The following is a 15,303-nucleotide window of genomic DNA, read 5'->3' on the forward strand; positions in this document are numbered from 1 at the left end:
CCGCCGAGACCCTTCCCCTGGGGCGGCCCGGCCCTCCCCTGGCCCGGGGCGCCTGCGGAGGGCGTGGGGCAAACCTGAGGCTGCAGTGGGGGTGGGGTGGGGGACTGCGCCTCCATCCATCCCAGGATGGAAAACTGCGGTCACCCCGCTAAAATCGGGGCGGGGGCTGCAGTGGGGACCGGCGGGTACCGCGGTCCCCTCCACCCCCCAGCCCAAGCGCCGCCGCCGCCGCCGCCGCTCAGTAACACGTCCCCAGGAGACTCGCAGGAGCAACACGTGATGTGTCTACTTATCAGGGTGAGAGGGGGAGAGCGAGTCTCCGAGCGTGCGGGCGAGGAAGCGGGGCGGGGGGCCGAGGCGGGGGCCGGGACGACGGCTGGGGCGCTGGGGTCGCCAGCTCCTCGCCCACCTCCCTCCCTGTGGGAGAAGAGGAGGAGGGGAAGTGACTGCGGAGTTGATGAACTTTGCACATCCAGAAACGCCATTTTGATTCCTTTTCCGGAACAAGTTTGCATCTCTCCTCGTTCTCTCCCCGAAGCCCACCGGTCCCCACTGCATCATGCCTGGGAGCCAAGCGCCCTGCCGGGCTGTAAGTACGCGCCCGGGGTTCCGGCTCGCTGTCCTTGGGTGGCAGCGAGATGTCGGGCTGAGCGGGAGCGACCTTTTAAAGAACTTTTGGGGATGGGGAGGGTGAAGTCTGCAGAGCGCGTTGTACTTTTTAAACTCAGCGTTTCCCGGAGTCGAGGACCCGAGCGCCCCACGCCGCGCTACGTGCGCTCGGGGCGGTGGGGCCGGCCCGGGATGAGCTGGGCAGCCCTCTCCCCTCCGGCTGCGCGCCGGGCCGCTCCTCCTCCTCCTCCCCCTCCTCCTCCTCCTCCTCCCCTTCCTCCGCTCCTTTTCCCCTTCCCGAGCTGCCGGCTCTGCCAACCAGCTCCCAGCGCGAGCCGCCGCGGCCGCTGCAGCGCCCCACCGCCAGGACCTGATGCGCATCCATATTAGCCGTCCGAGCGCAGGAATCCGGCCCGACCCGCGCCGCCGCGCCCGCCGCGGAATTTATTTTTAACCAGCACCACCGGGACTCGGATGGTGCGCGCACCGCCGGCCAGAAACATCTTCCCAGCGCTGCTCTCCATCTTCCGCCCTCTCTCCCCCGACATCCTCCCCCCCATGTGGGAGGGGAAACTTTTCTCCTACATACTTTCGAGTCCCTCTCGGGCCGAGGAGCGCGGAGATGACGGCGCCCGCCCGCTACCGTAAGGTATCCGGGGGTGCCGGCTCGGGGTGCCCGCCTGGGGTGCTGGCTTGGGGGTGCTCGCTGGGGCCGCGCGGTGGGAGCATCCGCCGCGCCCTGCTCTGCGGACTTTGATCCTCCCCGGCGGACGGCGCCGGCCGGGAGGGGGCCGAGGGCAGCCCTGCGCCCTTGCCGTTCCCAGCTCGTGGCTGGTGGTCACGCCGACCACCGCCCGCGGGTGACCGGGCGAGAGGGGCCGGGGCGGGGGCTGTGTCCGCGCGTATTGTTCCCCTGCCCTTCCGTTGGCGGTGTGTACGTGTTTTCGTGGGAGCCATCGGTGTGGAGCGGAGCCTGCATCGCGGGGGGGTGGGGGGGGAGAACCTCGGCGCTCGGCGCCGTCACGAGCACAGGAAGGAGGCCGGGAGCATCCGAGGCGGGGCCGGCCGCCGGAGCCCGCTTCGCCGCCCAGCTGTGGAGCGCGCTCGGAAACTTTTGTCCGCCGCCCGCTGGACCAATTTTTCGCTAGTTGTGGGGCTTCCCTGCCTCCTCCCATCCCGGCCCGCAGCGCCGAGCAAGGGCGGGGTGGGGGGAGGGCCGGCGTCGAGGGGCTGAGGACTCAGTGCGCCCCCCCCCGCGCCGCGGCCCGGCCCCCCGCGCCCCCTCCCCGCTCGCGGTCTCTTAGGAAACTGCGACCTTAATGGTTGCTAAGGAGCAAGGGAGGTCCTTCCCGTCGCCGGCCCCCCTCCCTGGAAGCGGCGTGTTTTCTGGACCGGGCCGAGGGGTCGCGTCGAGGATGGGGGGACCCGCTCCCCGCCGCTCGAGGGGCCCGGGAGGCGCGTGAGTGCGGGACGCGGCGGCCGAGCCCACTTCTCCCTGGGAGCCCACTTTTCGTGCGGGGCGGGCTGAGGGGCCGGCAGAGGAGGGGGCGGCGGGCCCCGAGGACCTAGGGGCGCGGGGACCGGCCGGCGGGCGGGCTGGTTGACAGGCGCCGCGTGCAGCTCGCGTCCAGCGTCCGCGGTGCATCCGTGATGGGTTATAAAAGAGGAGGAAAGTATTTCTCCTTGCTCAGCAGATTTGCCCTCCCTCGCTCCTTACTGGTTAGAAGATAGAACGTGAGCCCAGATCCGGACGAGCAGTTCACATTCCATTACGAAATTCTACACGGCTTCAGAGCCAGCAGCAGCACACTTTCGGGGCACTTTGGAGTTTTTGCTGCTTCTTTTTGGGGAGAGAAGGTGGTGGTGGAGAGAGAGAGAGAAGGGTGATTAAAAAATTAACTTTGGGGTATGCTGAGAAACCTGTTCCAGGGTTTTCATCAGCAGAAAAATTCCCCCTCATACTCGTTTTAGAGTTTAGATTTAAAAGCCAGTGGAAATAAAGTTTGCCTGTGGATAGGGATGCTGGAAATAGCGAGGTATTTCTGTCTTGAAGAGGAGACGAGATGATTTCTGCAAGGGCTGAGTTGTTAATGTGCATTGTGTATTTTTGAGATCTTTTTCTTTCAGATATGCAGTGGTGTGTGCATGCGTGCAAGTGTATTCTGACAAATTTAATTGGTGTAGAACGTGGAGAAAAGGGAACTGCAAAGAAAATAGTGGTTTTTGTTTTGCTTTTTGGCTTCTCTTCTCTTCTTTTTCTTTTTTCTTTTCCTTTCTCCCCATGGCCCTTAAAAGCATCCTCTAGGTCTGGTGCTTTTCGAGGAGGCAGGTATGGTTCTAAGACATATGTAACCCGGAAGTCTTGAGTTAGAGGCTGAAGTCCTGGCTGAAACTTCTTTTTTCTTTCCTCTTTCTTTTTTTAAACATTTAGTTCTTTGCTTCCTTCAAGAGTCACACAGAACTTTTGAAGGAGTGAGTTCGAAATTATTCTAATTTATGCAAAGGTGAGCCACTGATTTTAGTGTTTTTTTTTTCTTTTTTCTTTTACCTTTGCCCTTTGGAGGGAGCTTCTGGGTACCCGCTGATGGATCCTGCTTTGATGTGTTTTGAGCTTTGGTTACACTGATGAATTAAACATTTGAATGGCTTTTATCAAGTTTTAAAAGTGTGAAAAAACACCTTCCTTCCCACCCCCCCCCCTTTTAACAAAAGAAAGGGAGAGCCCTTTGATTTAGTTATGTGTTTATCTTGTGCTCCATTTTAGGTGGTTAATGAACTTACATTGTTCTATCATTCTTAAAAATACTGTTAACACGGGTTGCATTTTAGGATGTTTTGTTTTTAAAGAGGATTGGCTGGTGATGTGATGTTCTTAAGAAATGTTGCTGACATTTACTCTTGTATGGCCTCTTGTCTGGGTTTTCCTAGATACTAGTTTATTTCTCATCAGAAATTCAGAGCTTCAGCCCTTAGATCAGACAAGCATTTGTTATGTGATGGCGAAGATGGGTCTGTCTGACTCAGCTGCCGCAGGTGGTGCATCCATGCCTCACTGTTTACATCATCGCACAAGTGACCTTTTGATTGAAGGGTCTTCTATTTCAGGTGTCTTCAGGCAGCCCCCTGAGGGCTCCTTTGCATCCAGCACAGGTACAGAATACTGAAGGAGGAACATCAACCTACCAAGTTAGTCTGTATCCCATCCACAGTTGTTGGTTACCTGCTCTGTGCCTGGCCCTAGGTAGTTGCTATTATGAGGCTTCCATTTTTCACTCCTCAGTTTTGAACTGCTGTGCTGGTCCACTTCCTAAGATCTGCTTGGAAATTTTTGGTGTCTGTCTTAGGCTCAGTTGCTAACATTATTTATTACTTACCTTCAGCAAAGGAAATTTCCCGGCTAATGAAGTTGAGAAAAAATTCTACCCTTTTAGGGTTTTGTATGGCATAATTAATGTAAATTTAACTCCTGCAAAAATTGGTTCAACGCGCTTACTAGTACTAGTCAGAAGTGCATCCTTTTGATGTTTCTATTCATTATCCTTCTGAAAAGTAGGTGGTGCTTAAAAGGTCATAGGATAAGGGTTGCTAAGCAGCTAAACAGAAGGATGCTAAAATTAACCAAAGCATTTTTGAAAAGGAGTTCTCCCCTGTTTTACATTATTTGAGTAGATTTAATCAATTTCTGAATTCTCCATGTCTTCTGACCTAGGAAAGAAGGATGTTAAGTTTGTTTTGTTTTTGTTATCTCATTTAAATGATCTTTCTTTTGTAAGTAAGTGGCTTTTTGTTGTTGTTGGGGGGGAGGTAATCAGATTTGTTTGTTTGTTTATTTGTTTATTTATTTTAAATGGTGATACTGGGGTTTGAACCCTGGACCTTGTGCATGCTAGGCACACACCCTACCATTGAGCTATACCCTCCCCCCACTGTAAGTGTCTTTTAATTGAAGTTCATGCTCTCTGACCAACTCTGGTGTCAGATGGCAGCCTGTCTGGGCGGACTTCTTGTCTGTTCCCTGTGTGTTCAGGTTAAATCCTCCATGCCCTAAGAAATGTGCGGGTAACATCATCTTATTTCATTTATGAATAACAGATTGCTTAGTTTATTTTGGAAAACCTGCATAATTCATAAAGTAATGTCTTATTTTGCTCTTTATTAAACAGGTTTGCATTCAAAAGATAGAAGTACAGTATATTATCAGTAGAAAGTATGCAATACAGTCTCCCCTGATAACAGGACAATAGTCTTCTGACCCCTTTCCTGAGATTAGATTAGGTTTTGATAGGGCTCCTCCTTTTCACTCACCTCCCCATCTCAGTTTATTTCATCCCCGTTCTTAATACCCTTAGAAAAATAATTACATGAGGTATAGAGTATCTTTGGAACCAAGTGTTCAAAAACAACACTTCAAGAATCTTGCAGTTTTTCAATGAGATAAAAGGGTTGCAATCTAACTGAAGTCCTGGTTGGTAACCATCATCTCTTGGTTGAAAAGCAAGCCCACTGCAACTCAAAAATTTCCCCGCTTCGAGGTTACTTCTACATCTTCTAACTGAACGGGTAAAATTGGGTGATATTTTTTATCCAAATATAATTAGGAAATTAGGTGGGTTCTTTTGAGGGGGAGGAAGGCAGGGTAAATGAGTTTTCTTTCTCTTTTTAGACTCAGAAAGTGGTTTTTGAGTAGAAATAGCCATGGCTGTCTTCAAAAAGCAGGGGTCAGACTGATTTCCACACCCTGGGGGGTCTCCCCATAAATCAGAGGTAAAAGGTGCACCATATGAAACCCAGAGGGAGGCATAGGATGTGCTTTCTGAAATGCATCACTTATTTTTAATTTCCCCCACTCCCATGGAAGGCAGAATACAGAGAGGAAAACCATCTGCTGTGTTTTCATGGTGACTGAAGTGCAGAATGAGGAAGATGGGGCCTGAGGGTGATGGACTTTTTCCTTTTCGGTTAGCTGCCCTGTGGGACAGTGTCATCCACCGTGCTGGTCTCTGTTTCTATGTCACCTTCCCTGGGTGTTCACTGTTGGTGTGAACAGGAGCCAAGCGAGTGTAGCTGGCGTCTGGTTGGTGGAGGCAGGGTGGGGTGGGGTGGAGGGAGGGAGGGAGGCCAGGGAGGAGGGCGCAGGGAGCTGTTCCTTCCAGCTACTGGTGCATCTTGTTTCTGATGGTACTTCGGGTACAGGTGAGCCAGTCTGCCCATCAGTAAAGGTGGCTGCCTGTGAATAGGTGCTTTAGACAAAAGAAGTGGGAGAGGGTGGAGACTGTTTGTTCAGTGTGATTCAAGCAAGCAGTGCTAATAGAATTTGAAAGCCTCTGTAAAGTCCCCAGACTGGGTACTGGCTGCTCTTGAGGGATTCACCTGAGGCCTTTCAGACCCCGCCAGGGCGGGTGGTCCTGACAGGGTGGAGAGGGCCCAGTCAAAAGCCCCACGAGTCTTTGTCAGCCGGCCAGACGCAGAGGAAAAGTCTCAGTGGGGGTAATCAGATAAAGCTTTGAAATGGCTCTATTTGTTTTTCCCCTGGCCAGCCTGGTATCCCATCTCTTTCTCCCCGCTTTTCAGAGACTTGGGGGGTAAGGTTGTTAATAAGAATGTTGGAGGCTTGTAGTGGTTTCATTACTTGTAAAATTTCATTTTCATTAGGGCGTAGTCTGGACAAAGTTAACTTCACCCTGCTTTTGTGAAGACCTGAACAGAGATTTGAATTTTACCCTCAGAGCAACACAGTGAGGGGTAGGTGGATATATTAACCCATTTTCCAGCTGTGCCAACTCCTACCCGGTGGCTGGTAATAAATCAAACCTGGGACCCAGAACTCCCAACCCCAGCCTAACTCCGAACAGCACCTGCTTCTTAAAGTCAGTGCTTGGCTTCAGAAGACTGAGCATTAAATTTACAGGGCCTGTTTATCGATGTGTGCATGTTTTTTTTAAATGAGACTAGAGCCTTTCACAATAATTCTGTGGTTGAATTTGAAGATGTAAGGCAATTAAAAAAGCAACTTTTTAGCCTTTGGCCGTGTGTCTCTTGATGAACATGATTACACACATTTTTTTTCCCCCAATAAGTTTTCTACCTCATGGGATTATTGTAAGGGTAAAATAAATGTTCCAGAAAGTCACAATCTATATATGGAAGAAAGTGGTATATTTGGAGCTCAGGAAGCGTTGTGGGTATCCACTCTGGATTTCCTTTCCAGACTTGTGCCCAACTCCAGTACTTAGACAGAGCTTATGTTTGCTTCGAGTGCCAAGAGAAAACAGACTAGCGAGTTATTCTTAATGAAGCTCACTCAGGGATGGATTTTACGAGAAAGGCAGGTGGTAAGCTTTGGGCACCCCCTTTAAAGCAGTGGTTCTCAGCTTGGCGGGTTTCTGCCCCAGGGGGCTTTTGGCAATGTCTGAAGACACTTTGGATGGCCCCGCTCGGGGGAGGGGCGGTCCTGGCCTTTGGTGGGTAGTTGCCAAGGCCGATGCTGCTCATCCCGCAGTGCAGCGGAAGGCCCCACCACAAAGGGTTATCCAGCCCAAAATGTCAGTAGGTGGAGGTGGAGAAAGCCTGCTTTAAAGGTACAGGCGTCGTGGCCTGTGTCACGGGCAGGCAGCCGCGCTCCCACCATATCACACGCGTGATATGTGGAAATCTGGAACTCCATGGAGCAGGTCAGTCTTTCTCACACGCCTGTAAGGTGCCGCGGTTGGCAAGTTCAAGGTGTCGCTGAACACTGGGGGTTGGGGAAGGCCTTAAGCGGCATTGCATAGCTTTTAAAACCCCCACAGTCAATTCAATTTCCAGAACTCATCTGCTTCTAAACCAAACCAGATTCACTGGCGCTGGGAAGCTGCTCTGGTAGGTGGCTCAGAGTTTCGGAGTCACTTCTTCAGGAAACTGGCTCTAGTGCTGTCATCTGCTGGTTGTCCCTCGTGTTTTACGTTATGTGGATTATTTCCCACCCACCCCACCCCCACCCCCACTATTTTTCTTTTTTTTCGGTGTTTAAACTCGCCCCTACTCGCTTGAGAGTTCATGTCCTGTCCTCGTAGTCTCTCTTATTTTATCTTCTCTGGTTTTTGCAAAATCCTTTCGTAACTCTGCACCCTTTTTATAGGGCAGTGTTTGGGAGCCGGGTCTTCTGTCTGTGTGTCTGTACATCTCCTCTGGAACCCGTGGCTGGCAGGCTGCTGCCTTAGCTGGAAGGGATGGGGAGGGGTGGAGGGGGGAGGGGAGAGACAGTGGTGGTTTGGGGACAACTGTTCTTCAAATACACAGAAAGGTGGTTGACTTAAAGGAAAAAAATGTGGTATGCAAACATTAAAGTGAATTTCCTCAGACCAGAAATGGCTAGGATAGTGAGTGACAGGAGCCACCTTTCAGCCACAGGTGCCACTCGCCTGACCCTTGTCCTGGTCCACCCCACCCCCCTCCTCACAGGCTGGAGTGAGGACACAGCCCTGGAGCCAGGAGGAGGCAGGAAGAGAGGGGATGAATTCCAGAAGAGGCAGGGCTGCCTGTGGTGGGGAGTGACAGTTAACCCCCAGAATGGTGTGGGCTCCCGCTTACCCAGGAGAAAAGTGCAACACTTGCAGGTGGTGTCCTTGCCATCCCCACCCGCGGGCAGACTGTCATTGTCCCGTTCATGTCCCTCTGTGCCGATGCTGCTATCCGGTGCCTGGTTCTAGGAGCCGTGGTTTGGGTGCTTTGCCGCCTTCTCCTCTCACCTATATAGCGGCCACTCCCTGCTCCCTGTCTCCATTTACAGCTGTCCCCAAGCTGGGAATCACCTGCAGGTACCTTGGAGGGAACTTGTAGGGATAAAAGCCTCTCCCTACTTCTCGAAGGTGAACTGAAACTCACCATCCCCCCAGCCTTCCAGGCCGGTCCCTGACTCCAGTCTCTCTCAGCCGCCACGTGTAGACACCTAGACCCTCCCGAAACGCCTGTCCAGACTGGCACTCGTGTCATCTGCCCCTCTGTCCTGACCTAAGGCCTCCATCATGTCACAAACGCCTCCGAAGTTAATTTCCTGCCACCAGCGTCTCCCTAGTCCAGTGTGTGCCCCGCTCGGCTCCAACACTGTAGCTGCATGTGGGGTTTGCCTGCTGAAAAACATCTCTTGGCTCCCAGTTGTCTGCAGGAGGAAATCCAAACTCCTCGACTTGGCACACAAGGACCTCCATCGGCAGCTCCCAGGCTGCCTTTCTAGTTTCAGCTCTTCCTGCTTCTGCTTTTCCGTGACACATTCACTCTTGTTTTGTCCACATCCCCTTCTCCTTGCAAACAACGTTTCTTAACGCCTCTCTCAGGGCCTGCCTCAAATACCACCTCTTGCAGGGAGAATTCAGTCCTCCATCCGGAATAACTCTGGTCCCATCTGGCTGGTCAGTCTACTGTAATTTACCTGTTGGCATATTTTCGCCACCTGGAGAATAGGCAGTGACTTCAGCTCATATTTTTCCATCTTCTGTCCCGAGCTCAAGGATGGTATAGTTCTTGCTTATTTGATAATTACTGTTGGATCCATTTTCAAATACAAAACCCCCAGAGTTTCTGAAGAGGAGCAGGTTATTTTTGGAAACGAGCACATATAATTTGGAAGCTAAGCCCTAAATATCAGTACAAATTAAGAGAAGGAAACAAGTAAACTAACATTTTTCAGCAGGCCCATCCTGCAGAAATTTGGTGCTAAGTGCACACTGGTGGGAAAGCATTTGGAATTACAGAAATTTTAGAATAAAAGTTTGCTCAGCTTAATTTACTCGAAATTAAAGAGAAAAACAAAAAAACTTTGTTAATGCCTGACTGCACTAAAAGCTGTCACACCAGGGCCCTTACTAATTATAACCACTTTTCATGGCTCTTGGTTTGAAGTTTATATTAAATAGGAGAGATGGGCACGCAGATCAAAGACCAGAATCATTTCAGAGCTCCAGTGTGTGGGCCCATTTTCTCTGCTTAGTTAGATTTTTGTTTCATTAGTGGTATGAGTTAATAGGAGTGTTGGTCTGTGTATAATTTGACTTTCTTTTTTTCCGTTACTCCTTGAATTTAAAACAAAATGCCAGACCAGAAACCAACAGGGTGTAGACCTTGCTTTATTTGTGTTCGTGCACGCGCTCTGCGAAGGTACGTGATAGAAGTGGATTATAGATCATCTTTACAGAAAGGATCATTTTCACTATTATGGGGGAAGTTCCTTTATGCTGAGACTTTATTGTTAAAAAAAAAATAAAAGCCCATCCTGAATACACAAAATCATCTCAAAATCCTTTCCTAACTTTCTTTTAAAAGAGGTGCATATGTCTTTAGAAATAGGGGAGCTCCCATAAAGGTGGGGTGAGAGAGAGGCATTTTGCTAATAAATCTGTTGTACCTTTTACATTTGTAGCTGTGAAAATGGGTTTCCTTTTTGAATAAGGAATTAAAAATTTGGGAAGGGTATATCCCAAGTGGTAGAGCGTGTGCTTAGCATGCACGAGGTCCTGGGTTCAATCCTCAGTATCTCCACTAAAAATAAATAAATAAATAACTTCCCCTCCAAACTTTTTTTTTTTATTAAAAGAATTTTTTTATTCTTGGGGGGCAGGTATAGCTCAGTGGTAGAGTGCGTGCCTAGCATGCATGAGGTCCTGGGTTCAATCCCCAGTACCTCCATCAAAAAATAATAATAAATAAATAAATAAACCTAATTACCCCCCCCCAAAAAGACAAAAAAAATTTTCTTTTTAAATTGGAAAGTCTTGGCATCTTTTATACAAGATAAAGCCCCAGTTGATTAAAAGTGCATCACTGCTACTTTGCAGTGTTCCTTAGTGTGCTTACCTGGTAACTGGAGTTCAGGCTCAGATCTGGCAGATACATTCAGATACAACATTCCAGCTTCGTCTTCTTCCTGAGGAGGCTTGTAGGTTTTCCTCACTGGTGTGAAAAGCAAATTTTTTAAAGAGCCATTTTCTCTTCTACTTTAGGGTTTTTAATTGGTTTGAGGGATAATTATATAAAATTGGTTAGTGATATCTCAAACAGGTTTTCATGACTTGGTTAGTTAAACCTATGCTGGATCAAACTGTTCTACTTAAAAATGTAAACCAAGTATAATTTAAAGGAAGCTTAACTTGCATGTCTCTAAATGAGATTTGTATCTAAATCATGAAAATGTTTCCGTCCGAAAGCCATTTGTTGTTTAAGAGCTTAGTAAAGCTTTACAACTCCTTTTTCCTAAAATAGTTTATCAAGTTGGGGTCAGTCTCCTTTTGGAAAACAGGTATTTATTTTTTTTGCACCCCCAAGTTTGAGCAAACCTCCTAGTGTTTTGTTTTGTTTAACCATTTTCAGATCCTTATTTTTGAATTTTTATTTATTTAATAAATGTGAATTTCTGCAATGGCTGTGATAAGCCTCAAGGGTACTAGTATGAGAAGGAGAGACAGTGGCTAGCTTCAGAGATGTAGAAAGAGAACTGGACCACGTTTCCATCTGTGCTCGGTGCTCAGCATACGATAAGAGCCCAGGACATGCGGTGTGGGGGCAGGGCAGGGATGCTGGGAGGCAGGCCCAGGAAAGCATCCCACCCTTCCTGGCCCCTGAGCTAACACACAGTGAAGAGGAGGAGAGGGTTGGAGAGCAGACAGCTGGTACCGAGGCCCTGAGGTTGGAGAGAAGTGCCAAGAGGAACAAAAGACACAGGCAAGGGTGACCTGGCGAGGTGGGTGGGGCTAGAGCTGCTGCTTGTCCCTAGAAGGTATTTGGAGTTTTTCCTTAAGAACTCTGGGAAGCCTGACAGGGTGTTAGGCCAAGGACCAGCATGATGAAATTTGCATTTTTAAAGATTACTCCTGCCCAGAGTGGAGAAGAGACTAGAAGGAAGCAATATTTTGCCTTCTGTTTGAAAGATGGGTGAGAAAGGTTGATTTTTCAAAACTTTGAAAACTAATGGTGGCTTGGAGTGGGCAGGAGGAGAGATGGGGAGCCCAGGTGGGTTTGGTAGAGATGGCAGCGGAGGAATGACTTGAGGCTGGGTGGGGGATGGGGGAGGAGGATGGGCAAGGTCTCTGGCTTCTGTATCCCATGGTTAGTGGTGCCTTTCTCTGAGATTGGATTGCAGGATAAAGCCAGGTTTATGAACAAGGTACGCTCCCTCCCCTTTAGAGAGTTATATTTATATGATTTTGAATTTTATCAGCATTTTCTCTACTTGTACTGTTTTCATTGGTTAAAATGTAACATACCTGGCATGGATAACACATGAAAAGTACTTCTATGAAAGTGACAAACGGAAGTTAGATGCTTACCTTTGGCCACAAACCAATGGCTCCCTTCTTCCCTCCCCTCCCCTCCCCTCCTCCTTTTGATTTCCTGAGGCCAAGAGGAACATGGAAAAGTTGTAGATGGCCTGAGCTTCCGAAGGATTTTCAGATGAGACACACAACTAAAGTCTTGAGCATATTTAAATTTCTGTTTGTTTTAGTGATGCCTTATCTCGGACCTGTGAGCATGGGACTCAGTGGGAAGAGACTCCGGGTAAGAAGCAAGTTAGGACTCTCAAAATTGGTCCAGCTGTCTGCTTAAGATGTTCAGAACTCCTCTCATGACCTGACTTTCCAACTTCTTAGTTTCTTGGTGGTCACCTGACGCTCTGACGGTCTTAGAACGACATCAGTATTTCGTTTAACCGGTAATCTGTGTGAAAACAAGGTTCATTCAGTAAACAAAACTTGTTGTGTGTCTCCTGCGGGTGCCAAGGGAAGAGATTTCATCCTTCCACAGGGCTTGTCCCCAATGAGTGGTGGTCCAGCCTGTATTTGATCACTTCTGCTGATGGCAGACTTGCTCCCTGCAGGCAGTCCTTGGGTTTTTGCTGCATTAATTAACTTTTTTTTTTCCCTCAAGGCAAACAAAATCTTTGTGGAACGAGCTAGAAAGTGGCGTGTGTTCCGCTGAGTTGGTAAAAACTCGGAGCTGGAGCACAGGCCGGCTGCCTTGTGCAATCTGACCCCCAGAGTCCAACAGGGGAGCACCACCCCCAGTCACTTCCTCCTGCACTGGAATTCCTGCTTCCTGGGAGGGTGAGGGGGGCCTGCCTCGCTCCCTGCACAGCCGCCCCCTTGTGTGTGGGCTGGGAGGCCCCCCTTAAACTATCTCCCAAGAGAGCATTAGCAGTGCTCCTGGTGACACTTTTCTCTGACGTCATATAAATGACTCATCAAAACTTCAGGTGAGCCCCAGCATACCCCACAGATGCTTCTCCCTTATGTGGCGTCAGTTCCGACCATTTGTCCCCAGAGAGTGCTGCCCCCCTTGGGGAGAACACGATTTTCCATCTTTTACTTAGGAGCACGGATGTCCCCGTGTCACCGCAGCCTCAGATCCCACCAGAACAGACCCCGAACGTTATTCCAGCCTGACGTTTGATCAGGTGAGCTGAGGAAGGGGAAAATGCTCAGCAGAGACCTTGCCCCCTCCCGCTTCTTTCTGGCTGAAATAGTTTGGTCAGGAAATGCTGGGAAGGGAGCTTTAGAAGCTGGGTTTAAGCATATTTTTTGAAAATTTAAGTCTTAAGGTACCATGTGGGGAAGAAGGGGGAGGTGTAGCTCAGTGGTAGAGTGCCCGCTTAGCCTGCACAAGGTCCTGGGTTCAATCCCTAGCACCTCCGTTTAAAAAAAAAAAATTAAAAACTTAACTCTTTAAAAAAAAATCGTAAGGTGCTGTGCACAGAACTCAGTCTCTCATCTCTCTGTGACCTCAGCAGAACTGCGGGTTTGGAGCTCTAGTAAGTTTGTTATAAAAATAGCCTGCTAGAGACGGCCGTGTCATGCGTATTGGGCATCAGTGTGGGTAGTCCGTTCAGTGGCCAGTTTCTGGCGACAAAGGTGTACGTCTGTGTGTATGTAAAGCTCCTCTTCAGATGATCCACCCATGACTGCTAGATCGTGGTGACAGCCAGCACTATCGGGTGATTTCTTTCTTTAAACCACTGTGTGCTTTAATCCCTGGTGTTGGTTGCTGAGGGGCTTGGGCGGGGTTCCCTAGCGGGATGTTGTAACGTCTTCTACCGGGTGACCCTCTGGAGACGTCAGACCGTCCGCTGTGTGGAGATGACGCGCACGAGAGTGGAATGTGTTCCGTGGACGGCTCTTGGGGAGGTTCATGAAGCAGGTTAGTAAGGGTATGTGTGTGTTGGGAACTTAGTGAGCTTTCTTCAGAGAAGCTCAGAGCGGTACCAGTGGGACCCGGCCATGGGAGGCTGCTTCAGGGTGTCCGTGACAGGTTCGTCCACTGTCAGCCCACGGCCATGCTGAGGATGTGGCCTTGGGGGGCACGCTGTCAGGATTACTTCTTCCCTCGGGAAGCGGCTGCTGCGTCTCTGGGTGGGTGAGTGCCACGCACGGTGGTGGTGTCGAGGCAGTAAGTGCTGAGAACAGGACAGTTACCCCCGTCCTCCCTTCCGTGGTCATTTTTGGTTCTTTGAGCAGCTCTTGGTGCTGATGCAGTAAATGATCATGGCACGTGTGTTCGGAAGCTGTGCCCTGCAGGGTGGATGGTATGTGGACCTGTGACCGTGCTGGGGTGTGGGCAAGAAAAAAAGGGATGTGGTATGGTCACATTACTACACTTAGAGACGTGACCCAAATGGCTGGCAGCTTTATTTCATTGTTGTCTTTGTGGCAAATGAAACTGGGGGGGAGGGGAGTGGAGGGGTCCTTTGGCCCGCTCATCTCTGGGAGGATGGTTGCTAGTGCTCAGTGCTGCCTCCTGTATCTACAGAAAATGGAATACACGGCAATCCAGCCTCGGACAGCGGACACTGTGATGTGGTTGCTCATAAAAGCATCTGCCCAGAGAGTGCATTTAAACAAGGTCAGCGGCCGGCGCTTGGGGTACAGACCACCCTTGGTGACAAGCGTCGCTCATCAGAGCCCACCTGTATTTGCTTTAAATCATCAGCCAGATGCCGTGTTTTCAGTTTCTCTTCTGCCCGTCCTAGACTTAATCCAGATATGACATCAACCTGATAAGTCAGCAAATCTCAAGTTATTGTACTTTTTCACCGTCTCATGGCTGTTGGGCTTTCCACCTGGAAGATCCCTCAGCATGAGGGTTGTGGGCACCACAGGGATGCCTTCTAACATTCTCAGCACCTGCCTGGTATCTCCTTGTCCTCGAGTCTCGACAGGGGTCATCCCATTCCTCCTCACAACTCTTTGACCTGTGATGTCGGTACAGTGATTATCCCCATTATTCAGAGGGGGAAACTGAGACCCAGTGAGGCAGCCAGCTAGGAGGAGCCCAGCAGTGCAGGCTGACCCTGGCGCCTGTGCTGGTGGCCGCGGCTCCTTGTCCTCCCACAGTGATGTGAGATACTCACAAAATAAATACACCCCCGAAAACCTGCTGTGTGCAGAGCCCCAAAATCCACGGCAAGGGGAAAGTTGGGCAGGAACACATGTGTGATGGGGCTGCTGGCTTCTAGAAATAGCAGATTAAAACTCAGCGGTGAACAGGTCCTTCTGTCTGGCATTTGATGAAGTGAGTTGGAGCATCACTTCTGTGGGTGATCAGGAGTGGGGATGGGTGTTCCTGGGGTGAGAGACTTGCAGAGGGGCTGTTGGCTGACAAACCAACAGTGGCTGTCCCCCCAGCACCTCGGGCCCTGGGGACACTGTGGAGAGTAGGGGGAGGCCCTGAATA

At 50.0% G+C, this 15,303-nt stretch overlaps 1 protein-coding gene across 4 annotated transcripts in view; it reads left to right on the top strand.

The window, feature by feature from the left end:
• Positions 1–320: 320 nt before the first annotated feature.
• The window catches only part of RREB1 (ras responsive element binding protein 1), a 122,718-nt gene continuing 107,735 nt past the window's right edge, over positions 321–15,303 (top strand). Inside the window, exon 1 of one of the 4 annotated variants that reach the window (XM_032462456.1) lies at positions 321–589. The gene's annotated coding sequence lies outside the window, so the exon portion shown is untranslated. Of the gene's footprint in view, positions 590–1,125; positions 1,259–15,303 lie in introns of those variants that run through there. The other 3 variants (XM_032462452.1, XM_032462455.1, XM_032462453.1) reach the window with 3 other exon arrangements.

Source organism: Camelus ferus, chromosome 20 (genome assembly GCF_009834535.1).
Source record: "Camelus ferus isolate YT-003-E chromosome 20, BCGSAC_Cfer_1.0, whole genome shotgun sequence".
Taxonomy (NCBI): Eukaryota; Metazoa; Chordata; class Mammalia; order Artiodactyla; family Camelidae; genus Camelus; species Camelus ferus.